The sequence below is a fragment of the Odontesthes bonariensis genome, chromosome 24 (assembly GCF_027942865.1).
Source record: "Odontesthes bonariensis isolate fOdoBon6 chromosome 24, fOdoBon6.hap1, whole genome shotgun sequence".
Classification (NCBI taxonomy): domain Eukaryota; kingdom Metazoa; phylum Chordata; class Actinopteri; order Atheriniformes; family Atherinopsidae; genus Odontesthes; species Odontesthes bonariensis.
In genome coordinates, this window is record NC_134529.1 from 10296138 (window position 1) to 10303194 (window position 7057).

Below are 7057 nucleotides of genomic sequence, written 5' to 3' on the forward strand. Positions count from 1 at the left end.
TTTTTTTTTTTTTTTTTCCCAGGGCTTTAAATTAGCTTAATCATCTACACGGATGCTAACATATATAACGTTGCACTGTTGTGGAGCAGCTCCAGTGGAGTTTGGTTGACAGCTTTCCTTCTGTACTTTGACCCACTCGACCCACAAACCATCAGGGAGGCTTGTGGGTCAGTCTTAGATGTTGCTCCTCAACAAATCAAGATAGAATTATTCAACAACTGGATTTTTGTCCTTTTTTCTTCATTAAATTAAAGGGCCTGGTTTGTTTGGGTTTTAGTTTCTCCCTGACTGTGGCACACAGACAAACGGTTCAACTTTAGATGTTGATGTAATCGCCTATTTGAGATCACTGAGAGTCACCAACAATAGAAAGTGTCCCCAATGACCCTTGCTGCTTCCTGAAGCAGCTGCTTGAGTCTGGGGCAGGTTGTGTTGGATCCTGACAACAGTGGTAATAAAATTTGCAGGTTTGCTCTCAGCGGTGGTCTGCATGCTTTGCCAAGACACCAAGGCAGGACAGGGACGTATGCTTTCCATCATACCTTACAGTATATGTCAGGCTTTTTTTTTTTTTTTTGTATTACATGATACTGCTTAAATGTTCTGGAAAATCAGGTGAGGTTTTATTATTTTGATGAATGAGAATGTCTGTTTAAGGCTAATCCACCTTGTTTGATGCAGCTGATGTTTTGTGGTGCTTAGTGACTGTGTTGCAAAAATGCCAAATTTAACTCATTTGAAGTTCCCATTAAATGGAGTTGAGTGCTCTTTTTGTTTATATTTAAATTTTTTGCTTCTGTATATTTATGTGTTTTGCGTAAAAGGGCTCGGCAAGCCAATCCCCCTCCCAAAAGGCTCAGTCTGCTCTGATTGGGTAGCAGCCACGGCTCTGCAGCTCTGTCGAGACTTCAACTTAAAAAATCATTAAATATGACATGAAGATGGTAGTCGCCTAAGGGGCAGGATGAGTCACCAATATTTTTCAAAAGTCTTCCAGGAAACAATTAGGAATACCAGCAGAACAAGTTTTTTGTCATTACTTGGACGGATGCCGGTGTTTAGGGGTTACTGCTGGACTTATATACAGTTATTTAAACAAATTTGATTTCACATGGACTTTAAGAATTTTTTGTTTTACTGTAAGCTTAAAAATTCCAACATTGGTTCAACTTGAATTCAACTTGAAGATGGCGGGGGAGAGGAACATTTTATCAGGTGTTGTAGGTGATTTTGAACAGGTGGGTTTTGAGCTGGCTTTTGAATGAGGGGAGTGTATCGGAGTTCCGGATGGCGGGGGGCAGGGAGTTCCAAAGGGTAGGGGCAGCGATGGAGAACGCTCTGTCCCCAAGGGTGCGGTACTTGGTCTTAGTGATGGGAGTGAGGAGGTTTGCATCAGAGGAGCGGAGATGTCGAGTGGGGGAGTAGGGGTGGAGGAGGTTTGTAAGGTATGGAGGTGCAAGGTTATTGAGGGCTTTGTAGGTGATGAGAAGGATCTTGAAGTTGATTCGCTGTTTTATTGGAAGCCAGTGAAGTTGTTGAAGGATGGGAGTGATGTGTTCTCTGGAGGGGGAGTGAGTGAGCAGTCGGGCGGCCGAGTTTTGAACATATTGCAGTTTTTGAAGAGCAGAGGAGGGGAGGCCATACAGGATGCTATTGCAATAGTCGAGTCTGTATATGTTGTTGAAATGGAAAAAAAAAAAGAAAAGAAATTGTTTGTAGTTCACTAACCACTCACTATGTCACAGAAGCCCAAATGTCACACCGATAGTTGCAGGAAAAACCTTGTGATGCTCATGGTTTCCAAACCATGTCATTAAAAGTCATGTTTTAAGTGTTGCATGTAATGTCACCATAGCAACCACAATAGCCTCTCAGAACTCATGGCTGGTTGACATTTGAGAATCAACATATTCTCTGACTTCTCTTTAAATTTTCAACACTTAGCAAGACAGGAATGAGCAGTCTAAGTACTTCCATCTCAATTTCCTCAGAAATTGTGTCGTCTTTTTTTGGAGTTTGTTATTTTCAAATGAAAAGATATTGATGAATCATTCTGGACCTGGATGAAGAATGCATGGTGCCCGATCAGCCTACTGGAGTTGACTAATCGGAGCAGAATGGACTTTTTTGGGAGAGGGTTGGCTTCACTAGCTCCTGGTTTTACAGGAAATGTGTGAGAATGCATAAGCAAATGGCACACAGCACAATGTTTCATGAGAGCATTAAGAGCACACACACACACCTATATCTAATAATAGTAGGAGGAGTGAGTGTTTCCACTGCTACTACTGGGCACTGAGCGGCTCCACTGGTTCTACCAGATTGATCAGTTCTCAGTGTGTTTGAAGCAGTGATGCATGTTCACCTCAGGTAAAAGCAATCTCTCCAAAGACTCATCTGACAACTCTTAAGAGGTCCTTTAGAACTTTAGACAAGAGTGAAATTTACAAACATCATCAGCCTGTCTCATGTGTGAACTAACAGGCACGATAAGTGTTTGTGTTATTAATGATCCATGCATGCTGCAGGCTGAATGTGTTTGCCGGCGAGAAAAGCACGTAATTTTGTGCCTCACATAGAAAGGTCTTAGATCTATCTTTGGTGTGCACAGTTGACATTAAATGAGTTTTTCCTTCTCTCACAGTCTCGTTCCAAACTCTCGGTTGGTCTGCAGGGCTCTGAGGATTTGTAACCGAAAATCCAGACTTTCCACGGAGACGCTGAGTAACATCTCAGTGTTTCTGCAAGACATTTGAAGTATGGTGGGGTTTTGGAGTGGAGGAAAAGAAAGAAAGTGTGATAATTCAGCCTTGCAATTTGGACTTTACATAAAATGAAGTGTTCACCAGTGCCACATACCACAAGCAGGAGGGAGATAAAACAGGAAAATATTAGACTGAACTTGACTGAGAATCAAACTCAGAAATAAAAGGGAATTTAAAAAAAATAAACATGAATGAATACCCTGAACATGTCCACTTGAAGTCTTATGGTAATTAAATGAGTTTAGTGCAAAATGGCCAGCATGTTATGGTTGTATTCCAAAGCTATGATGGCCAGTATGATAACATCATCAGCAGTTTGAGACAAAAATGATTGGAGTGGAGTCAATTCTTCAGAGAGATGAGAAAAAAAAATGCAAAGATTCCCAAAAATATTCTCTCCGTTTTGTCTGTGAAGTTGAAAGTGACAACTCCAATACCTTTGTTCTCAGAGTGCAGCTGCAAAAATAGCTTTCAATAATATATTAGGAGAATAAAGACTGTGTGAGCTGGTTTCTGCTCAGCTGCGTGTGTGCCAGGACCCGGAGTTTTCTTTGCTGCGCACCAATCAGGCTGGTGAACACAAACTGATCCTCCAGACTTCTCTGCTCTACTTATCCAGCGTGAAGTAAAATCTCACCCTTGGAATAAACAGCTTATTCTTCTACATATATTAGCATATGATCTCCCATCCTCACTGGACGATTACTTAAACAGGATGAATAGTCAGGACTTATTCCTGGAATTTGTCTGCATGCAAACAGTTGAAGAGCTGCTGTTGTAATGTAATGACTCTGAAATGCAAAGTGGGTTAGGGTTAGGGTTAACTCAAAGTGCCTTGACCAGCAGAGCATTTACCTGAGACTTTAAATTCTGGAGTGCCTCAGTGTGATAAGTGGCAATACAAATGTGACTTTCCTTCAAGCTCCGCCGAGGCCAGTCAACTGGAGCACAAGCGGAAAATAAAACCCAGTGATCAGAAATGTAGAGAAGGAAAGCTGAACAGAATTCTAGGTGGGAATAAATAAATATATGGATGACAACCATGACAGTTAATCTATATATATGTTTTGCATCTGTAAGGGAGGGAATATTTTGAAATTGGAAGTGACATGCCACTGTGCATCTTCCATGAGTCTGAACAAAAGTGTTTTAAGTGTTGACTTCTGTCGCTGTTTTGCGGTTGTGATCAAACACTGTTGAATGTTTTAGGGTGGTACTCAACTTAGCTGTATGCTTTCATAAAGTTGGTGCACCCACATGAGACGACCTCCAGCAACATACTTATTTATATTTGTGCTGAATGGAGAGAACAGCTGAGGGAGATGGGGATGGTAATTCTGCAGGTATTTCAGGTATTACAGAAAGAGGAATCAAAGTTGGGAATTGATGGTGGAACTACTGGAAAATGATCAAAGTAATAACAGTTGTTCCTGACTGGAAGATGAACATCTTAATCAAAAAGGATCACAAGCCATCCAATAGTTAGGATGCCTCAGTTCGGACCATAACATGCTGGTCCGAATTACTGGCACCACAAGAATTGGAATACAATCATGAATAAAAGATGAAAAAAATCTCTAGCATAATATAATGTAGATTAGTTTGATAAAACAAGTTTGATAAGAACTATTTTTGGCTGCAGAACCTCTGACAACAGTTTACAACCTCAAAACTGTTTCTTTTAGGCATCTAGAAGCTTCTTTCACCATTCTGCTGGCACTTTGTCACTCTTCCAATGCTACTCACAAAGACCCTTTTAAACTCTGCAGAAGTCCTCTTGGTAATGGCATATTTCCACTCAAGGTCTGCAGAAGGACGTAGGGGCTCATTGCCGGTTAGTTTAAAATAGTCCAAATGATTCTTGTTGACCAGTCTTTTCTGCTGTGTGCAGGTCATATTCCTGCTAAAATACCTGACATTTAGTGTTACAAACCAGTTCAGCCAGGGAACGCAAAGCAAATTAAACCAGATGGTGTTGGTGTAAGAAAAAGTCATTTATCATTCAGTAAGAATTATTAAGGGTACAATGACAAGAGCAAAACTTGAACTGAAATCAGTGCCAGTGGGCATTAACAAATCAAAGGAAACAGCAAGCAATGGACACTAGTCAAGATTGATTGGACTAAAAACAAAGCAGTAAATCTAAACATGAGTCAACTACTCAAACACAAATAGGATAGTTAACAGCCCAGGTAATAATGAGTCTAGGAAAAGATTAAAAAACAAATTGAGTGTTAAAAAAAAGGGCATCAACCAAGGCTGGCTACTCCTCAAACAACTCAAAAAACAAAGAATATCTTCAGACTTATACCACTGACATTGAACAACAAAAGCCTCTATGGCTCACAGCCTCCCCAGGGCAAGAAGTTCTGGTGCAAATACACAAAGTTCACACTAATTCCACAAACAAGTGCTGCCTAGTAGATATTAGCAGAACAATTCCAACTGTGGACATGCTGAAGCAAAACATGGTTCAGTGGAAAGCTGTTAACTTGAAATCAGCCTCAATACTGGCCAGCACAGAACTTAAATGACTTAGGTTCTGCAGGGATTGGTGAAGCAGAGATGAAGAGCAGTCCAATTGGTGGTGCCAGACTGGGGGAAAGGAGGAGACTAAACTATTCAGCAAATCCTGGACGGGGTATGGCGCAGCTCAGCCAGCGAATCAGCTCTCTGCAACCACACACCTGCAATTTGCATACAGTGATGGAGCAGGGACTGTCACACTCTGTTTTCTGGCTTTCCCCTGGTTTCGTTCTTCAATCATTTCAGTGCCTACAGTTCAAGATGCAGCAAAGCAGCTCCACAGCTTGATGTTTTACTGTAGGCAGGCGCTTATTTTCCCCATGGGTGTAATTTTGTCACACATGAATAAATTGATGCATTTCCCTCTCAAAGAGCTCTTCTCAGGTTTTACTTGTCCATCAAACATTAGCTCTGAAAGTGATTTGTCAGTGAAAGCTTTTGCAACCATTAGTCTTTTCTTTTTTTTTTCTCTCTCTCTTGACCTCTACTAATGAAGCCCTATTGTTTCAGTTGGCATCTTGTGGTACGGGCTGAAACCACAGCTTGTTCTGGGTCAGTCTGATGCTCTTTAGATGCCTTGTGTGGTGCTTTTCATGCCATCACAACAACAGTCACACACTTGATCACACACTTGACAGTTTTCTGAATGTGAAACGTCTTGATAGCATCACAAAATGCTGAAACAGGGATGTCAGGATCTTTGTCGACTGCCTGGTAGCTTTTGAAATTGTTGCGCTTTTTGTGAATGGCACTTCTGTGTGACCTTAACAACTCTCTTGTCTTCACCTCTATGAAAAAAGTCATGAAATGATTAGCCTTTTTGATACTATAATTTATTATTATCATAATCATTTACATCAAATTGTTAATGCTTGGACTAACACATGTGCTTTGTTTTTCTTTGTGTTTTTAAAGCTATTTATATTTTCTGACTTGAGCCACTATAGCTCAATCCTGCAGGTTACACTCTATCTATCTGCAGCATCTTCTTTTTTATTTGCTTTAAATGTTTGTATTCAAAAAGTTTATATGTGTGGAAGATAAAGTAAAGTTTTATAACCATGTAGTCGTCTTTTCTGAGCATTCCCATGATGTAATCTTTTTATTTATTCTCTTTCTCGCCCCGCTGAAGAGTGCTGTTACAATACAAAAGAAGGATAACGACCGTGGTTTTCAGTAAACATTTTCATCTCGCATTCTGTTTCTCTTTTTTCCCAAATACAATGAAAACATAATGGATAGTTATTCTACTTGGGAGGTGATATCATCATGATGATATGATCTACCAACACACCCACTAACTCCCACTTAAACTCTACTGGTATGATTCCAAGTAGGCTGAATGATTCTTCGAACAATTCTCTTGAAGCACCCTGATATGCTGCTCAAACTCTGACTCATATAAGTGTATAGTGTACGTGGCCACTGACTCATACTGTCCCCACTCGTCTGTTGTATTGAGCAACAAACAAGCAACAAGTTAATTCTGAACCAAAGAAGAAGTCTTGTTTGTTAGTGTACTCACTCTTCATAGGGGAAGGGTTGTGTGGTTGGAAAATACAACCAAGCCTGGTGCATTTTGAATGAATGTGGGAGCTGGAGGGCATGGCCCAGCCGTCTGTCTCTTTCTGTATTTCCGCCTTTACTCATCTCTCTCTCAGCACTTCTTCTCAAACCCAAGTACGTCTGCATGGCTGAGATAATGAGTTTAAACTTCATATTACACAGCTTCAGCATCAGTGAAAATTTTTCGTACAGACATTTCA